General features: G+C 36.8%; 1 long non-coding RNA gene across 2 annotated transcripts in view; it reads right to left on the bottom strand.

Annotated features, from left to right (window-relative positions):
• Positions 1 to 6,108, bottom strand: part of LOC139045188 (uncharacterized) — a 208,723-nt gene extending 202,615 nt beyond the window's left edge. For both annotated transcript variants that reach the window (XR_011503081.1, XR_011503080.1), the window contains exon 1: positions 5,983 to 6,108. This is a non-coding gene — a long non-coding RNA (uncharacterized lncRNA). The remainder of the gene's footprint in view (positions 1 to 5,982) is intronic.
• Between the last annotated feature and the right edge of the window lie 11,761 nt (positions 6,109 to 17,869).

Here is a 17,869-nt window from a genome sequence, read left to right as displayed (position 1 = left end):
AAAGGCTAGGGTAGGAGATACAGAGAGAATAAGATCTTTAAAAATTTTTGCATACTCTGGAGAATTTAAAATGCCATACACATGCCCAGGACTAAACACGTGTTCAGAAAAGACCTGAGAAGACCCTAAGCTTTCATGTCTGGCTAACATTTAGACTCCATGTAAGCAGGAAGTAAAAGCTAAGGCAGAGTGGTAAACAGTCTGAATAAGCTTTGAAGGAGTGCCCCAACACAGGGCCAACCTGCGAAGACGAGGAGAGGTCATTGTTGTTGTAGCAGTAGTAGTTGTTGTTATTGTGTTTTGGATTGTAGGCATTTAAGAAAATCTCTTTATAATAACAAGCTAACTACAAGATAATAGAGAATAAAATTGAGTGGGTACACATGGTAAAGAATGCAGTCTTTACGAAAATACTTTAGCAAAGTCACTGTATGAACAAACTACGATTCATAACCACTAGTGACAACAAGCTCTGGAAGGGGCCACCGAGTTCTAGAGTTACTGTGTTAAAATATTCAAAATGAGCAATTTTCAAAACAAAAACAAGGCAGACAATGAAACAAGAAAGGATGGCCCATGCACACACACATATACAAACACACACAAATTAATTAACAGAAACTGTGCAGAAGAGAGCCCAGACATTGGAAGCACTAGACAAAGACTTCAAATCAACTGTATTAAATATACTCAAACACTCAAAGTTCAACGTGCTCTGCTTTGGTGGCCCAGGTTCACAAGTTTGGACCCCAGGCATGGACCTACACCACTCATCAACCATGCTGTGACAGTGACCCACACACAGCATAGAGGAAGATTGGTACAGATGTTAGCTCAGGGCTAATCTTCCTCAAGCAAAAAAGAGGAAGATGGGAAACAGATGTTAGCCCAGGGTGAATTTTCCTCAGTTACAAAAAAAAAGAGAGAAAGAAATTATAAAAGAAACCAAATAGAAATTCTGAGCTAGAAAGTAAAATAACTGATGTGAAAAATTTACTAGAGGAGTTCAATATCAGATTGGAGCAAAGAAAAGAAATAATCAATGAACTAAAAACAGATCAATTTAAATTATTTAGTTGGGGGAACAGAAAGAAAATTTAATAATGAAAAATGATCAGATCCCAAGAATAACTCTGAAACACTGTTGAGTGTAACAATATATACACAATGGGAGACCAGACAGAGAAGAGAGAGAAAAAAGGTCAGAAAGACTAATTGAAGAAATAATGGCCAAACTGCCCAAATTTGAAGAAATACATGACTCTGTTAATCAAAGAAGCTCAATGAACTCAAAGCAAAATAAAGACAAACAGACACACACCTAGACACATTGTAACCAAACTGTCAAAATCCAAAGAAAGAGAATCTCGGAAGCAGCAACAAGAAGTGACTCATCCTGTGCAAAGGATTTTCAATAAGATTAAAAAATGATTTCTCATCAGAAACCATGGAAGCTAGGAGGCAATGGGATAAGAAATGTAAAGTGCTGGAAGAAAAAAATATCAGAAAACAATTCACTATTCAACAGAACAATTCATCCAAAATGAAGACGGTCAGCAAAGTGATGGAGTATGCAGCTCCTCGTTCTCATTCCCCCACAGAAACATTGAAAAACATTCACGTCAGACTAACATTGTTGGACTCTATAAAAATAGTCAAAAGTTTATAACAACCAAGTGAACACTGAATCAAGAAAAAAGCAACTTAAAAATACTCCTGAAATTCAAGAGATTGTTTAACAATATCTGTCAAACACTGGCTGACCATGAACTAAAGGAGCAGAGACTTCCCTGACCATACACAAGAAACATAGTCTTTGCAAAAATAGTTTGGAAAAGTCACTAAATAAAATGGCTATTGTAGTCTTCAAAAATTAAAATTAAAATAAAAAGCAAGAAAACCTAGGGAAGTGGTGAAACTGATTTCCAAAGTAGCCACATTATAATATTTAAATGCCTTGCTTTCAATCACAACAAAATATTCACAAGGCATACAAAGAAACAAGAAAGTATGGGCCATTCAAAGGAATAAAATAAAATGACAGAAATCATCCCTGAGGAAGCCCAGATATTGGACTTACTAGAAAAAACTTTAAAACAACTGTCTTAAGTATATTCAAAGAGCCAAAGGAAAACATGGACAAAAACTAAAGAAAATCAGGAAAATGATGTAGGAACAAAACAGAAATATCAATAAAGTGATCAAAAGTATAAAAAAGAACCAAGTGATATTTGGCAGCTGAAAAGGACAATAACTGAAATAAAAATTTTATCAGAGGGGATCAATGACAGATTTGAGCAGACAGAAGAAAGAATAACAGGATTTGAAAATAGGACACTTGAAATTATCAACTGTGAGGATTAGACACCAAAAGTAGTGAAGAAATGGGAACTAAGCCTAAGGGAATTGTGAAACACCATCAAGAGCATCAACATAGCCATTATGGGAAGCCCAGAGGAGAAGAGAGAGAGAAAGGGGCAGAAAAAGTATTTGAAGAAATAACAGCCAAAAATATTCCAAAATTTATGAAAGGCATTAATCTACAAATCCAAGAAGCTCAATGAAATTCAAGTAGGATAAACCGAAAGAGAACCACACCTGGACACATTATAATCAAACTCTTGAAAAACAAAGACCAAGAAAGGGTCTTGAAGGTTGAAAAAAGCAATTCATCATGTATGAGAGATTTCTCTTTAGAAACCATGGTGGCTACAAAGCAGTGGAATGATATTTTTTAAGTTGTGAAAGAAAAAATCTGAATTCTATCTCTAGTTAAACTGCCCTTAAATAATAAGGGAGAAATTAAGATATTCCCATCTAAAGAAAAGCTAAGAGAGTTTGACGCCACTAGACCTACCCTACGAGAAATGCTAAAGGAAGTCCTTCAGGTTAAAATGAAAGGGCAGTAGACAGTAACTTGAAGCTATATGAAGAAATAAAGATCTCTAGCAAAGGTAAATGCGTAAGTAAATATCAAAGCCATTTTATTGTATTTTTGGTTGGTAACTCCACTTTTTACTTCCTACGTGATTTTAAAGAAAATGCATAAAAATAAGTATAAAACTATAATCCTGGGCAAATAATGTATAAACAGGTCATTTGTGACAACAATAATATAAAGGGAAGACAGAAGTGTAAAGTACCAGAGGTTTGTATGCTATTGAAATGATATTTTTATCAATTCAATTTAGATTGTTATGAATTTAGGATGTTAAATGTAATCCCCATGGTAACCACAAAGAAAATATTTATGGAATATACACAAAAGGAAGTGAAAAAAGAATCAAATGGTTCACTTCAAAAAAAAAAAACACTAAACACAAAAGAAGGCAGTGGTGGAGGAAATGGGGGACAAAAAAATCTATAAAACAAAAAACAAATAGAAAAATGGCAGAAATCCTTCCTTATCAATAATTACTTTAAATCTAAATGGATTAAGCTACCCAATCAAAAAAGGTATAGATTGGCAGAATGGACAAAAGAAAAAAATGATCCAACTATACACTGCCTACCTTTAGACACAGACTCACTTTAGACATAAAAACAAAAGTAGGCTAAAAATGAAGTGATGTAAAAAAGATACTCTATACAAATAGCAATCCAAAGATAACTGAAGTGGCTACTCTAATATCAGACAAAACAGATGCTGTCAAAAATTGTTACAAGAAACAAAGATATTAATATTAATAACAGAATTAGTCCATCAAAATGATATAACAATTATAAGCATGAATATATTATTGATAAAAGGGTCAATCCATAAAAATGATATAGCAATTATAAAAATGCATGTACGTAACAACAGAGCCTCCAAGTATATGTAGATAAAATTGACAAAAGTGAAAGGAGAGGTTAACTGTTCTACCATAATAATTGGATACTTCAATACACTATAATCACTATTACAGTGCACCATTATCAGCAATGGGTAGTATAACTACACAGACTATCAATAAGGAAATAGAGGACTTGAACAGCAAGGCTAACCAAATAGACCTAACAGACATATATACGACAAGAAAATGCATATTCTTCTCAAGGGCACATGGAACATTCTCCAGGATAGACCAGATGTTCATCCACAAAACAAGTCTCAATAAATTTTAAAATGTGAGATGATACAAATTATCTTCTTGAACCATAATGGAATGAAGCTATAAATCAATAAGAGGAAGAAAACTGAAAGAGTCACAAATATACGGAATTAAACAATATAATTTTAAACAACCAATGAATTAAAGAAAAAATCACAAGGGGAAACAAAAAATACACAGAGATGAATGAAAGTGAAAACACAATATACCAAAGCTTATGGAATTCAATTCAACAAAGGCAGTGCTCAGAGAAAAATTTATAGCTACAATGCCTATGGGGAAAAAGAACATCTCAAATCAACCTACCATAACAACTTGGGGAAAACAGTTTTGCAGTTTCTCAATACGGTAAGCCTATATTACCATATTAGCCAGCAATTCCACTCCTAGATACATATATACCAAAGAAGTGAAAATGGGTGTTCAAACAAGAACTTATATGTGAATGCTCACAGCATCATTATTCATAATAGACACAAGGTGGAAACAACCTAAATGTCCATCAACGACTGAATGCATAAACAATTGTGGTATATCCATTCAGTGCAACATTATTCAGTCATAAAAATGAACTCTGATACATGCTATAGCATGAATAAATGTTGGAAATATTGCTAACCGAAAGAAGCCAGACACAAAAGGTCACATACTGTATGATTCCATTCATATGAAGTATCTATAATAGACAAATCAATAGAGGGAAAAAAAGAAATTTAATGCATTCCAGGGTCTGGGAGGAAGGGGGAAATTGGGAGAGACTACTTAATGGATACACAGTTTTCTTCTGAAACTAGATGGCAGCAATGGATGCACAACAAGGTGAATTTAATAAATGTCACTGAATTGTACACTCTAAAGTAGTTAGGAGCCAGCCCAGTGGCCTTGTGGTTAGGTTTGCACACTCTGCTCCAGTGGCCCGAGGTTCGTGGGTTCAGATCCCAGGTAGGGACATACACTACTCATCAAGCTTTACTGTGGCAGTGACCCAAACACGAAGTAGAGGAAGATTGGCACAGATGTTTGCTCAGGGATAATCTTCCTCAAGGAAAAAGAGGAAGATTGACAACAGATGTTAGCTCAGGACCAGTCTTCCTCACTGTAAATAAATAAATAAGTAAATAAATAGAGTAGTTAAAAGGATAAATTTTATGCTATGTGAATTTTTATAACAATAAAAAAGGCATCTTTCCTCATTAAACGTACTTTTTCATTTTGTAATTTAATTTTCAGGGATATATTTTAATTTGCCCTATCTCCTAATTCCATGACCCTTCTCTAATTCCAATCGTTTTCTCTCTAACATCACCTACCTTTCCCAAGATGGCCCTCTTAAACCTAAAAGTTCTTTATCTTTACAAGTCATATGACTACAGGAGAAAAGTGTTCGACTTTACATATCTAAAACCAATCAAACCAAGGTCAATGTCATTTTCTCTAGTTGTATTGTGCTGCTGGTTCCTATCTTTAAAATCTTTTGTCAAGGCCCAATTTGAGTTTACCTCTTTCAAAAAGAGACATTGCCTCTTAATGAATTATTTCTTCCAATTGAGCTCTTTGTTTACAAATGGAAAGTCTACGAATTTCTTATTTATAAGGAAATTTTTGCATGATTACAGGTAACTCCAAGGAATAACTATTTCTGTTTTGTGAGTGTGAACTTCTGCAGTATGATCTGCCTGCATCCTGCTGAACTTTACAGACTTTTGAAAGAGAGACACATGAAAGATTTATGTTTGGATTAACCCAACTTGGAAGATGTTGAAGTATCTTCACAAATTCCAGTTTCGACCCATATAAACATGCCCCACCTCCTATTTCAGAACATACTAATTAAGCAAAACAAAAACCACACGCTAGCACTAGAGGAAAGAAGCCAGAGGCAACTCACCCTTTGAGGTGGAAATCTGCTACTTTTCTCTGTGTAGGACTCAACCCCATTTCTTCTGAGAATGCTGTTTTAATACCCTTCACATAACTACCCCTCACCTTTTCTCATGAGTCTTCCTCAGGCGGGGATGGCTCCCCTTGAGAATAAGGAAATAGGGAAGAAAAACAGGATGGCGTGAGAAGAAATTCCCCCCAATTAATTGTGCTAACTATTTAACCCTCTTTGAAAGCTCAGCTTCTAAAAACACTATGCCTTAATTAGTGAACTAGAATTCCATCCGTCTTCTTTATGGGTGGAATGTCTCATTTGAATTCTAAAATTTTGGAGGAAGAACAGAGAGACTAGCCAAAAAGAAAGAAGAGGGAGCCTTGGGAATACTCAGAGGCTGTGGGAAACCATTGGACGCACTGAAAGCAAGGACTCTATCCCACAACTCGACACTCAATGCATTGAACCTGATCTACTATGGCTCCAACATTAAATAACATGTAAACAATATTTTGGAAATATTTTGACAAAGTTCACAACCCAAATGAGACAGATAATTAGAGATTTCATAGTATTTTTCAGGAAGCTCTTTTATAATATATGTTTATCTTAGAATGATTTTGTCACATTTGGCTTTCAAAATTCACTCTCAAAAAGACATTTATCAAAGATGGGAACTTTCTGTTTCTCTGTTGAATTGCAAACTGTTTCTTGTTTATATGTTTCATAGCTTCGAGGGGGTCGTGTGTGTGTGTGTGTGTGCGTATACACAGGCATATCCCAGAGATATTGTAATGGTTCCAGACCGCTGCAATAAAGCAAATATCAGAATAAAGCGAGTCACACAAACTTTTCGGTTTTCCAGTGCATTTAAAAGTTATATTCACACTATATTGTAGTCTATTAAGTGTGCAATAGCATTACATCTAAAAAAAAAGTGCATATGTTAATTAAAAAAATACTTTATTGCTAAAACTGCCTGAGCCTTCAGTGAGTCATCATCTTTTTGCTGGTGGAGGTTCTCATAAAAACGCAATATTTGTGAAGCATGATTAAAAAAAAGCACAATAAAACAAGGTATGTCTGTGTATATATATGCATATATATATATATACACAGACATTTATACAGATGGGAATTTGTGGGTGTACACACTCCCATATTATATGTAAAAATATATAGTACATATATGTATGTATGTGCGCATGTTTATATGTGCATCCACACATGTTTATCTTTCATATCAAATATAGCAGTTCTCCTTTATTCACGGGGGTACCTTCCAAGACCCCCAGTGGATGCCTGAAGCCACAAATAGTACCAAACCCTATATATACTATGTTTTTTCCTATACGTACATACCTACGGTAAGTTTAACTTATAAATTTAGGCACAGTAAGAGATTAACAACAACTAACAATAAAATAGAACAATTATAACAACATACTGTAGTGAAAATTATCGTAGAGCTTAACAACCTCAACACAGGATTTTTTTCTTTCCTTGTTACAGCGAGAACTTTTATCTTTCCATTTAAAGGAAACACTTGACGGCTTCTCTTCGACATATTCAAACTGCCAGCATCACCACTCTTGTACTTTGGGGCCATTATTAAGTAAAATAAGGGTTACTTGAACACAGGCACTGCGATACCTTGACAGTGGATCTGATACCTGAGACAGCTAAACGACTATGCGTGGGTAGAATATATAGCATGGATAGCTGGACAAAGGGATGATTCACGTCCTGGGCAGGACCTAACAAGACAGCACAAGATTTCATCATGCTACTCAGAGCAGTGTGCAATTTAAAGCCTATGAATTATTTCTGGAATTTTCTATTTAATATTTTCGGACCATCATTGACTGTGGGTAACTGAAACCAGGGAAAGTGAAACTGCAGATAAGGGGAACTGCCGTAATAGGTCCTCATTAAATATGTTTGTCAAGCATGGAGGTAGATTTTGATAAATTGGGAGGATCTTAATGCTACACGGTACAGTCCAATTCAAGAGATTTTAATAAGAAAACTGTTGTGTTCAAAACCCTGTGATCCGAGCTCTAGAGAACACAAAACTAAATCAGATCCATATTCTTTTCTTAAAGGAGCACAGAACCAGGGCACACCATGGAAGCTTCAACAAGGGCAATATCATTTGAGCCAAGTATTAAAGGAAGTTAGTATTTACCAGGTAAAAATCTCAATCCAGTTAAAGGAAGACTATAACTCAAGGCCTCAAAACAGAAACGTATACGCTAGTGGCAAGAATTGGTTGCCAGAGATGATAAAGTCAGCCAGGTAAGATGGGGCTAGAATTCTGAGGCCTTGGGAAATTTGGCGGAGAAAAATCTCAAAGTTGTTTCAAAGTAACAACTCTAGAAACGTGGAAACCAAAGTTGGAAATTGCTTCTAATATTTCATGTGTTTTATATTTAAGCTGGAATGACTTTGGGGCGTGTGTTCATAGTCACGAGGGATATGAAAGTTTGGAGAGTCAAAGCAAAAGTCATTTTCTGCCTTAGGGATGTTTAGGTCTGCACTCAGCTCGGTTAATTTAAGCGCTTAACTTTTACTGGTTCACTTAGTAGAACTTGCTGTTGAAAAAAAACAAAACACTGAATCTCAATTATTATATGACCTTTTGGGGATTTAAAAGACGGTCTTGTCACTGGGTTCAAAAGCTTCCCTTGCCCTTTTAGGAAACTTTTTCTTCCTAGAAGGAAAGGCTTCCCTCTCTTTATTCACAGTTGTGTGTTCTCTAATAAGTGCGCCTTTTCCTTTAGGGCTGACCTGCTTTCACTTCAGTGCATGTTGTTTTCAAAGAGTCATTTGATGTACAAGAAACCTTTTGCTTAAAAATAAAAAAGGAATCCGGAAGAGTGAAATAGAAAGAAGGGGATAGAGGGAAAGAAAAAAGAATGTTTCGTGGTGTTTGTTTTTATATTTGGGAGTGGGAGGAGATATAAGTATGAACACAAAGTTTTGAACTAAAATGCACCAACTTCCAATTAAATTACAAACTGGAGGTATATATTATTTCATTCATCCTTAATTCTATGCCTCACTTTGAACAAATCAGAAGGACACAGACAAATTCCAAAGAAATTATTTTTTCTTTTGAAATGAAACAAGAGAGGAAGAGAAGTTCTCTCTTTATTGTCTATTTATAGAATTCAAATCCTTTCATAGGACTTTTGGAAATCCCTGAGTATGTCTGTGCCCCAACCAAACATATTTCCTTTATCTTGCTCTCTGAATCTCAGCAACCTTCATTTCTGGGATCTCTGCTCCAATAGAGCTGATATATTTATTCTTGTATATGTATGACTTGCTTTGGGTCTTATTGTGGCTATTGTATAAAACATTCTTAGCTTCAAAAATATTCTCTCCATTTCTTTCTATCCATCCACTTAATTCATTTACTTAAGACCTGTCTTGTCCAGGGCCTCCCTTGTTTTACTGTGCCTCTATAAACTAACTTTATTTTCCTCCCTAACAGAATTTATGAACTCCAGATTTCGTATTCTATACGCTATAGAGCATATTAAGTTTTTAAAATTTATATTACATATTTGTTTTATTTCTTTAATTAAATAACAAATTCTTCAAGAGCAGAAACAAGGTCATATTCCTCTCCAAATTGCCCTTTCCTAGGCCCTATTAGTTTGCAAACTGTCATTTAAAATCAGTGTCCTTCTGTACTATTAACAGGAGAAAAACTGGTTAATGTATTTTTAAAAAGACTTAGAATCAACCAGACATAATTCACAGACAAATACACACAGACCACTGAGCCTATACCAAGTCCCTATTTCCTACAAACCTTCGAATTCTTCGGTTAGTCTATGAGTTTCATACATCGTTTCTCTGAAAAAATCATGATTAGGCTTCACTTATATAGACATTTATATCCTCTACTAAGGATGGCAAATAAATCATTCCTTCTACCACTCTATCTATTACTGATCAATCACTGTACTCTTTGCCAATAAACTTAGAGGGGCCTCAGAATCATTCTTAACACAGTAAAGTGCGTTACAGGCAGGCAGTAACAATGAATTGAAATTGACTTGAGAAATAAAATTTATTTTTGACTTCTGCAAAACTATAGGCTTGCTGAGGGCAAACACTGTGTGTGTTCTATTCACTAAATCAGCATGGATTGTATTTCGCTGCATATAAGAGAAATCAACAATATGTACTTAAGCAAAAAGAAGCTTATTTTTCTCAGACAACAAAAAACTTGGAAGTAAGTAGTCCAGACATAGTTCAGATACCCAAGGATGTAGTGAAGGACCCACGCTCCATTCATCCATCTGCTAGGCTATCTTTGCCTTTTATCCTTATGATCACAATGTGGCTGCTACAGTTCAGGCATTGTTTGCCAGTTCTAGGCAGGAAGAATGGGAAAAGGGAAAAGGGCAAAGGCATGGGCCAGCTAAATCTAAACGCTTAGAGAAAAGACGGATAATGTCCCTAGAAGATCCATGCTATACACATTCATTTCCACCTTATTGGCCAAAACTATATCACAGAGACAGCTAGTTGCTAGAAATACTAAGAAATTAAGGTTCGTTTTGCTTTGTTTTTATCTAAACACACAGTCCCAAACAAGTTCAGTTTTCTGCTAATGAAAATAAAAAAGGAAAAATCTATACCAAGTAGGTAGACAATAATCTATTCCACAATGCCGAACTTTCAGTCATACCACAGTGCCTGTTGCAGACTACACACTCAACAAGAATATAAGGCATAAATCAATGTGCACATCACTGAACAAAGTGATTACGTCATATTTAAGAAGGGGCTTTGAAATGCTTTCATCTATGGTATCTCATAGGCCAATCAAAAGATTCCAAATGACAAGCACTGAAAAAGTTGTTGAAGATTTTATTTTTAGCGCACATAGTACAGTGCAACACGTGACTAGGCATTTAACAAGTTTTCTAAATGATAATGGTGAAAATTCCAAAAGAAGTTATTAGCTTTCTTTCTGTTCAATCTTTTCTCAGTAGCTCTAAACCATAGCTAGTAGGAAAAGCACACTTTCTGTCCTGTGTCATGGATTCATTCCCAGTTGAAAGGAAGCGCTTTACTCTTCAGAGAAGTATTTCAATCTATGCAATGATTTCTCGTGTCTCAGGAAGGGGCGCTCACTATCTACAGGGCAAAGGATTATTTGCTGTTGCTTCGAGTAGGCAGGTATACACCTATTTGCTGATATGACACAGCACAATCCTTTAGTCTTGAACAGTTACGTTAGTTTATGCCGTGTCTTCGCATCTAGGAATTTCCCCATTGAAGCAAAGTATATCCCTACTACTGAGGACATAATGATTTAATTTAGATTATTCTCTTTAAAATTATTTAAGAAAAAAAATTTAAAAATAAAATTTAAAGAAGAAATTTTTAAAAAATAGAGAAAACATTACCACAAATTCACATACACACACACATAGTTCACAACAAAAGAAGTTAGAGTCAGAAGCAAAGCATGAGAAAAATCCAAGACCTGTGGGAACAGATCCAGAAGAGCAAGCCAAAATAACTTATTTTTATTTAACAGTAAAAATAGGCTATATATATATAGGAATATACTGGGGAAGATAAAACATAAGAGATAAGATGAAATCACTTCCCGTGTCTCTTCACACTGGAGACTCCTAGCAGGACCTCCAAGATGCCAGAACTGCTGCCTGTGTATCTTTAGTTTATCATTTTCTCATGTCAATCAACTAATGACTGTGGAGGTCACCAAGTTCCATGGATCTTAAAGAACTCTCTGTCACATTTCACTGCACAATTTCAAGTGATTTACATATATCACCAGGCACTGTTTCAGGTGACGACATATATCAACTCGTTGAAACCGTATCACCCTGAGAGGTAGGAACTATTGTTATCATCATTTTACAGTGGAAGAACTGAGGCTTACATTGCTTGCCATCTGCCAAATGACAGTCTTAAAGGCAAACTCAGGTGTCTGGCTCTAGAATCAGGGCTCGTAACTACTATATTGCACTGCCTCAACAAGCCTGCGACGATGTCGTGTTTTGAGGCATCAAATCTGAGAAGAGCCACATCTTCTGAATAATTATTAACACTTTATAGTAAAAAGAACTAGGCTACACAAGAGGAAAAGAAACTCAAAAGTAGCTACAACAAGTGTTAGAAGAAAACTGTTTCCAAGGGAGAGCCATAAAGGACACCTTGACTCCCAGGAAGTCAGGACACTTGGAAATTATCTTAATGATTTTGCAAGTATGTACTCTCTACATTTCCATCAAGTAGTCACCAATTCCAGTCACTGCATAAAGAAAACTGGTCTCCCTTCTAGAGGATAAGTTTATAAAGCAAAACACTACTTTGTCCTTTGAATCCTAAGAGAACATAATGGATATTAGAAAGTTTAGAATGAATAATCTAGAACAGAATTGAGAAAGTGTGAATATTGGTATTATAAAAGAACAATATAAAAGGGTCTTTAGCAATCGCATGCCAGCTCTGAAGTTCTAAATGCAGTTATACCCCTAAGTAAAAAAGGAAGGGAGGGGCCAGCCCCATGGCCGAGTGGTTAAGTTTGAGCATTCCACATTGACGGCCCAGGGTTTTGCCGGTTCAGATCCTGGGCGTGGACATGGCACTGCTCCTCAGGCCATGCTAAGACGGTGTCCCACGTAGCACAACCAGAAGGACCCACAACTAGATTATACAAATATGTACTGAGGGCTTTGTGGAGGAGAAGAGGAAAGAAAAAACAAATAAAAAGATTGGCAACAGATGTCAGCTCAGGTGCCAATCTTAAAAAAAAAAAAAGTCAAGGACCACATAATTTAAAAAAAATAAAACAGGAAGGGAAGTCTCTCTATCATCCCACTAAGTGTTTAACCACTACCTTTTTTAGCATTTTCGGGTATGTTGGTGCACTGAGTGAGGAGTCTACTCAAATTAATTAGATAGAGGCAAAGGAAAGGCTAATGACAGAAAAATTCAGGAACACCTTCCTGGCCATTGATGGTGACATGTTGGCAGGGATTCAGCAGTGTCCTCTCCACCACCTTAGTCCTGGAGAATTGATTGGCAATTAGTAAAATTGATTGGCACAGGCCCTGGGTGGAAATGATGAACTGTTGCTGTTCTTGTGAGCTCTGCTGAGTCAGGGGCAAACACTCAACTGCACAGCCGCCCATTGGGCACTTAAAATAGCTCCACCACTAGGTCACCCTTCCAGACCTTCCTGGACAGCATTCCCTGTCCTTTCTTCAACAAATACTCTAGAATAAATTGTGATTTGGGCACCAAATAAGGCAACCTCCTATACTGGTTAAAGTTTTTTGATTACAGTCAAAAGAAATGGATTCCAGGACCATAAGAATGCAAGATAGTTCAGGAATTGCCTGGAATTACGAGTCTCCTAGGAGAAACAGTCTAGTCACAAATCCACCAGGGAGAAGAAATGGAACTCCAGTTACCAGGAGTCGTTGTTTCTCTCTTCAATTACCTAAATGAGACAGTCAACATTCTAGTGGAGAATGTGTTGAGAGCTTCTGTTCACTTCTACCAGACCATGTCAATGTGAGAAGGAATTCCTTCGGGGTAAATCTGACTGTGTATTAGGAAGAGAAATTGTTGTAAGCTAGTTAGGGAAACCAACTTGTGCCAGTTTGCCTGGGATTTTTCCAGTTTTAGCACAGAATGTCCCATACACCCAGAAACCCTGTCTCAGTCAGACTGGAATGGTCGGTCACCGCAAGGCTAGCTTATACACACTAATGTGTGCACATGACACACACACACACATGCCAGAATTTTCCTGAATATCCCATCCTTTTCAGTGATCATTATCCCATCACATAAAATTTCTTTACTTAGCCATATTCTCTTCTTTTCCTTTCACAATAAATCCTGATGGATTTTGAAACCAAAAGCATGAATCACTAGCAGTTCTCTACCTCCACCAAAAAAAAAAAAAAAGCCTTTCTTTCCTTAAGAGTAAGGAAAGCTTATCTTCAAATACTCCCAGGTGGAGTACTTTCCACAAGCAGGGGAGAGTAAAATAATTGTGCATATTAAAGCAGATTGAAAGTTGCTACCCTATCATACACAGTGGAAGATGCCCAGGAAAATAAGGAATCATGCACACACACCCGCCACAACTATTTCATTAGGTGACTTCCTATTAAAGGGTATGAAGTTGGCCATATTAAAAGTTATGCTGCCATTCAAAAAATGCACTATTATTCTGAATTGTGCATCCAAATGTGACAGAGAGTTCTTTGAGAGCTGTGAAACTCAATAACCTCTGCTTTCATTAGTTGATTGACATGAGAAAATGAGAAAGTAAAGATACCCTGCAGCAGTGCCGGGAACTTGGAGGGCCCGCTAGGAAGTTCCAGTGTGCAGGGACACGGGAAGTGGTGGTGTCTTATTTTCCAAATTTCCTAACCTTAAAAAATAAAAGGAAAATGAAGACACGAACAGACTTTCTAATCGATCATGTGACAACATCAAATGGAGCATAACTTCTGGTGTCAAATTGTGGACAATACTGAGGAGTCACGTAAGAAAACACCTGGAAAACAGAATCCTGGGTTCTACTCTTGGGGGAGGCTGGTGTCCTCTTGCAAGTGGCCTAATTCTAAACCAGGGCTTAAAACTAAAAGGACTACAGGGACCAAGGGGGCGTAATAAATACACAAGGATCAGAGCCACCTGGAGACTGCACGCCATATCTAAAAGGAATGGTCCCTACACAGCCCCAGCTGATCATTGCTGTGGTCCAGTGTGTCAGAAGGCTATTTCTGTTTCTAAGGCTTTGTTTTATTAATTTTGATTAAATAGAATTAGAAGAGAAAGGAACCTGATGGAGCATCTACAAGTATCCATGAGGTCTCAGGGGCTCATGGAAAGTGATGGTGAAGCTAGAAAGATATGCCTCATACTGAGCATTCTCCCCTAGATACACTCAGATCAGTCCAGTGACTTACATCTGGTGGTTACACATAACTTTTATTTATTTATTTATTTTGAGGAAGATTAGCCCTGAGCTAACTACTGCCTATCCTCCTCTTTTTGCTGAGGAAGACTGGCCCTGAGCTAACATCCATGCCCATCTTCCTCTACTTTATATGTGGGATGCCTGCCACAGCATGGCTTTTTGCCAAGTGGCGCCGTGTCCGCACCTGGGATCTGAAGTGGCAAACCCCAGGCCGCTGAGAAGCTGAATGTGCGAACTTAACCGTTGCGCCACCAGGCCAGCCCTACACACAAATTTTATTATTAAACAATAGCTATACAACTTCAAAAATATTTGAGTAATGATTGATTTCAACGTAATATTGATTTCAATAGCAAACTCTTGTTTGAGGGATAAAGTAAGATAATATATATTGAAAATATTTATAAACTGTCAAGTGCTTTGCAAATGTAACTTACTGTGATATCGTGAAGACCAGGAAAAATGTGGTTTGGTAGCTGGAACATTCTGATGGAAAAGTTTAAACTAAAGGTTCAGGAGAAAAAGTCCTCAAAGAAAGCTGTAAAATTGGGAGCTAACGTAGTAAAAAAGTGTAGCCTAAAATGAACCACTTTGTAAGTCTCTGCAAATACAGACAATGACAAGAAGAGGACATAAATTTTAAAGCAGAAATAACAAAAGCACATTTTAGTGAGAAGTAGAATAATTAAAAGTCATTGTCAGTAGAAGGCAGCCATACAGAAATTAAATTATTCAAACTTAAGTATGAGACAAGGACTCTCATGGGTTCATTTAATTCTCTTTTACAACTCCTTTCATTCCAACAACAAACAAGACCTCGAACTTATTGCTAAATATCGGCTTGCAGGAGGGAAAAAACAGAGAAGGGGGAACTCTTAAACAAGGCCAGAGTTGTCAAACCACATTAAAGACGAACTATTCTTTTAAAACACACATTTCAAATTCGGTTAAATTATAAAGGTTTTTTTCCATTTCTTTTTTTCTTACACAGCTTCACGCCTTCTAAAATACAGGTGTTGCCCAAGAACAAAATAAATACCTGAATCTTATTTCTTTTGGCAAATTTCAGACATAGAGGTAAATAATTTTTGTCATAATTTACACCTAAATCATTATCATGCCTATTTTTTTTCAAGCTGGATCATGCATCTGGATTTAATTAAATAAGCAAGAAAACAGCATCTGGAGAGGATCAGGCCAGCCTGTTCTTTGAAATATTAGAAACATTAAGAGTGAAAATTTCCTCTATGCCAATACTCCACTTCAGAAACAAGACCTTCTAAATGAAGTTATAAAATATTCCATTCTGGCTAATATGACATTAATATCTTCTGCAATGGGCATTATAACCCATAAAAGTCTCTGTTACGAGTTTTCACAATTCTGTCTAAATGCACAGAAATTTCTTCCTTGGAAATTCAAGTCTGTAATCATGACAGAGCCAAATGTCTCTGGCCTGTGGACTGGAACAAATATGTCCCTTCCTCTGTACCTGTCTCATCCTGCCACTGGCTCCCAGAACTTCTCTCCATCTCTTGGACTTCTCTTCACCAATTATCTTCTTTTCTTTCTATCAGCAGCTGCCTCATCTCAATTTTTTTAAAACACAGTATATAATTATTTTCAAATAACTACCATTTAAAAAATCTTCTACTCCCTCTCCTTTGTCCTACCACCTGCTGTCTCTTCTCTTTCATGGACAAACTTCAAGAAAGACCAGTCAAGGGGCCAGCCCAGTAGTGCAGCGGTTAAGTTAGCACTTTCTGCTTCGGCAGCCCCGGTTCGCCAGTTCAGATCCCGGGTGCAGACCTACGCACCACTTGTCAAGCCATGCTGTGGCAGGTGTCCCACATATAAAGTAGAGGAAGATGGGGACAGATGTTAACTCAGGGCCAATCTTCCTCGGCAAAAAAGAGGAGGATTGGAGGCAGATGTTAGCTCAGGGCTAATCTTCCTCAAAAAAAAAAAGAAAGAAAAACCAGTCAACACTCCATGTCTTCACTTTCTCACCTCCTGTCCTCAGCCTACCATATCTGACTTCTACTTCACCAAGCTACAAGACTCCTCCCCTAACATGGTTAATGATCTACATATTTGTCAAATTCAATAGTTTTCTGCCATTTTTTTTTCAATCTTGGTGGCATTTGACAATATTTTTCATGGTAATCTAGATAGAGAAAACACTATTCTGATTTTCCTCCCATTTATCTTGCTACATTTTCCTCCTCACACTAACCCATAAATGTTGATATTCCTTAATGTTCCATCCTTAGCCTTCTGCCCTTGTCACTTTACATATCTTTCTGGGTCACACCCATATTTTCACTATTGACTCCGTAACGTTTTCTCTAATTCATATCTCAACTTTCAACTACCTATCTTCACTTGAAGGCATCCGAAGCATACATCCAATACTTTCTTTCTCATTTAAACCTGATCTTCCTTTTCCTCCTTTATTCCATTTTTTTATTTTTGGTGTGTGTGTCGGGGGGGAGGGGGTAGGATAGTCTCACCATATACTTCCTAAAGAAAGAAATATGGCCATTGTTATAGATTCTTCATTCTCTTCACATTCGCTTGTTTATTCATTGATACCAATCTATTTTCCTTCTATCTTTTGTTTCTGTCCCTTCTCCAATTAATTATCTTTAAAATGTCAATCACGTAAATTGTAACACATCACTTTCTACACTAAAACCTTTCAATGGGTTACTTTATTTGAACGAAGAAATCCATACTCCTTGCCATTACATAAAAGGCCCTTTACAATCAGGCGCTACTTTGCCAGGTAAATACCTATCCGTTCCCCACATATACCCTAAAATCTAACCAAATGAAACTGTTTGAAGGCTCCTAATCGTAGTTTGATCTCCAATGTCTTCAGACTTAAATGCTCTTTCT

This window comes from Equus asinus, chromosome 4 (assembly GCF_041296235.1).
Source record: "Equus asinus isolate D_3611 breed Donkey chromosome 4, EquAss-T2T_v2, whole genome shotgun sequence".
NCBI classification, from domain to species: domain Eukaryota; kingdom Metazoa; phylum Chordata; class Mammalia; order Perissodactyla; family Equidae; genus Equus; species Equus asinus.
Note: the sequence above shows the minus strand (reverse complement) of the source record. Positions and strands in the feature narration are given on the sequence as shown.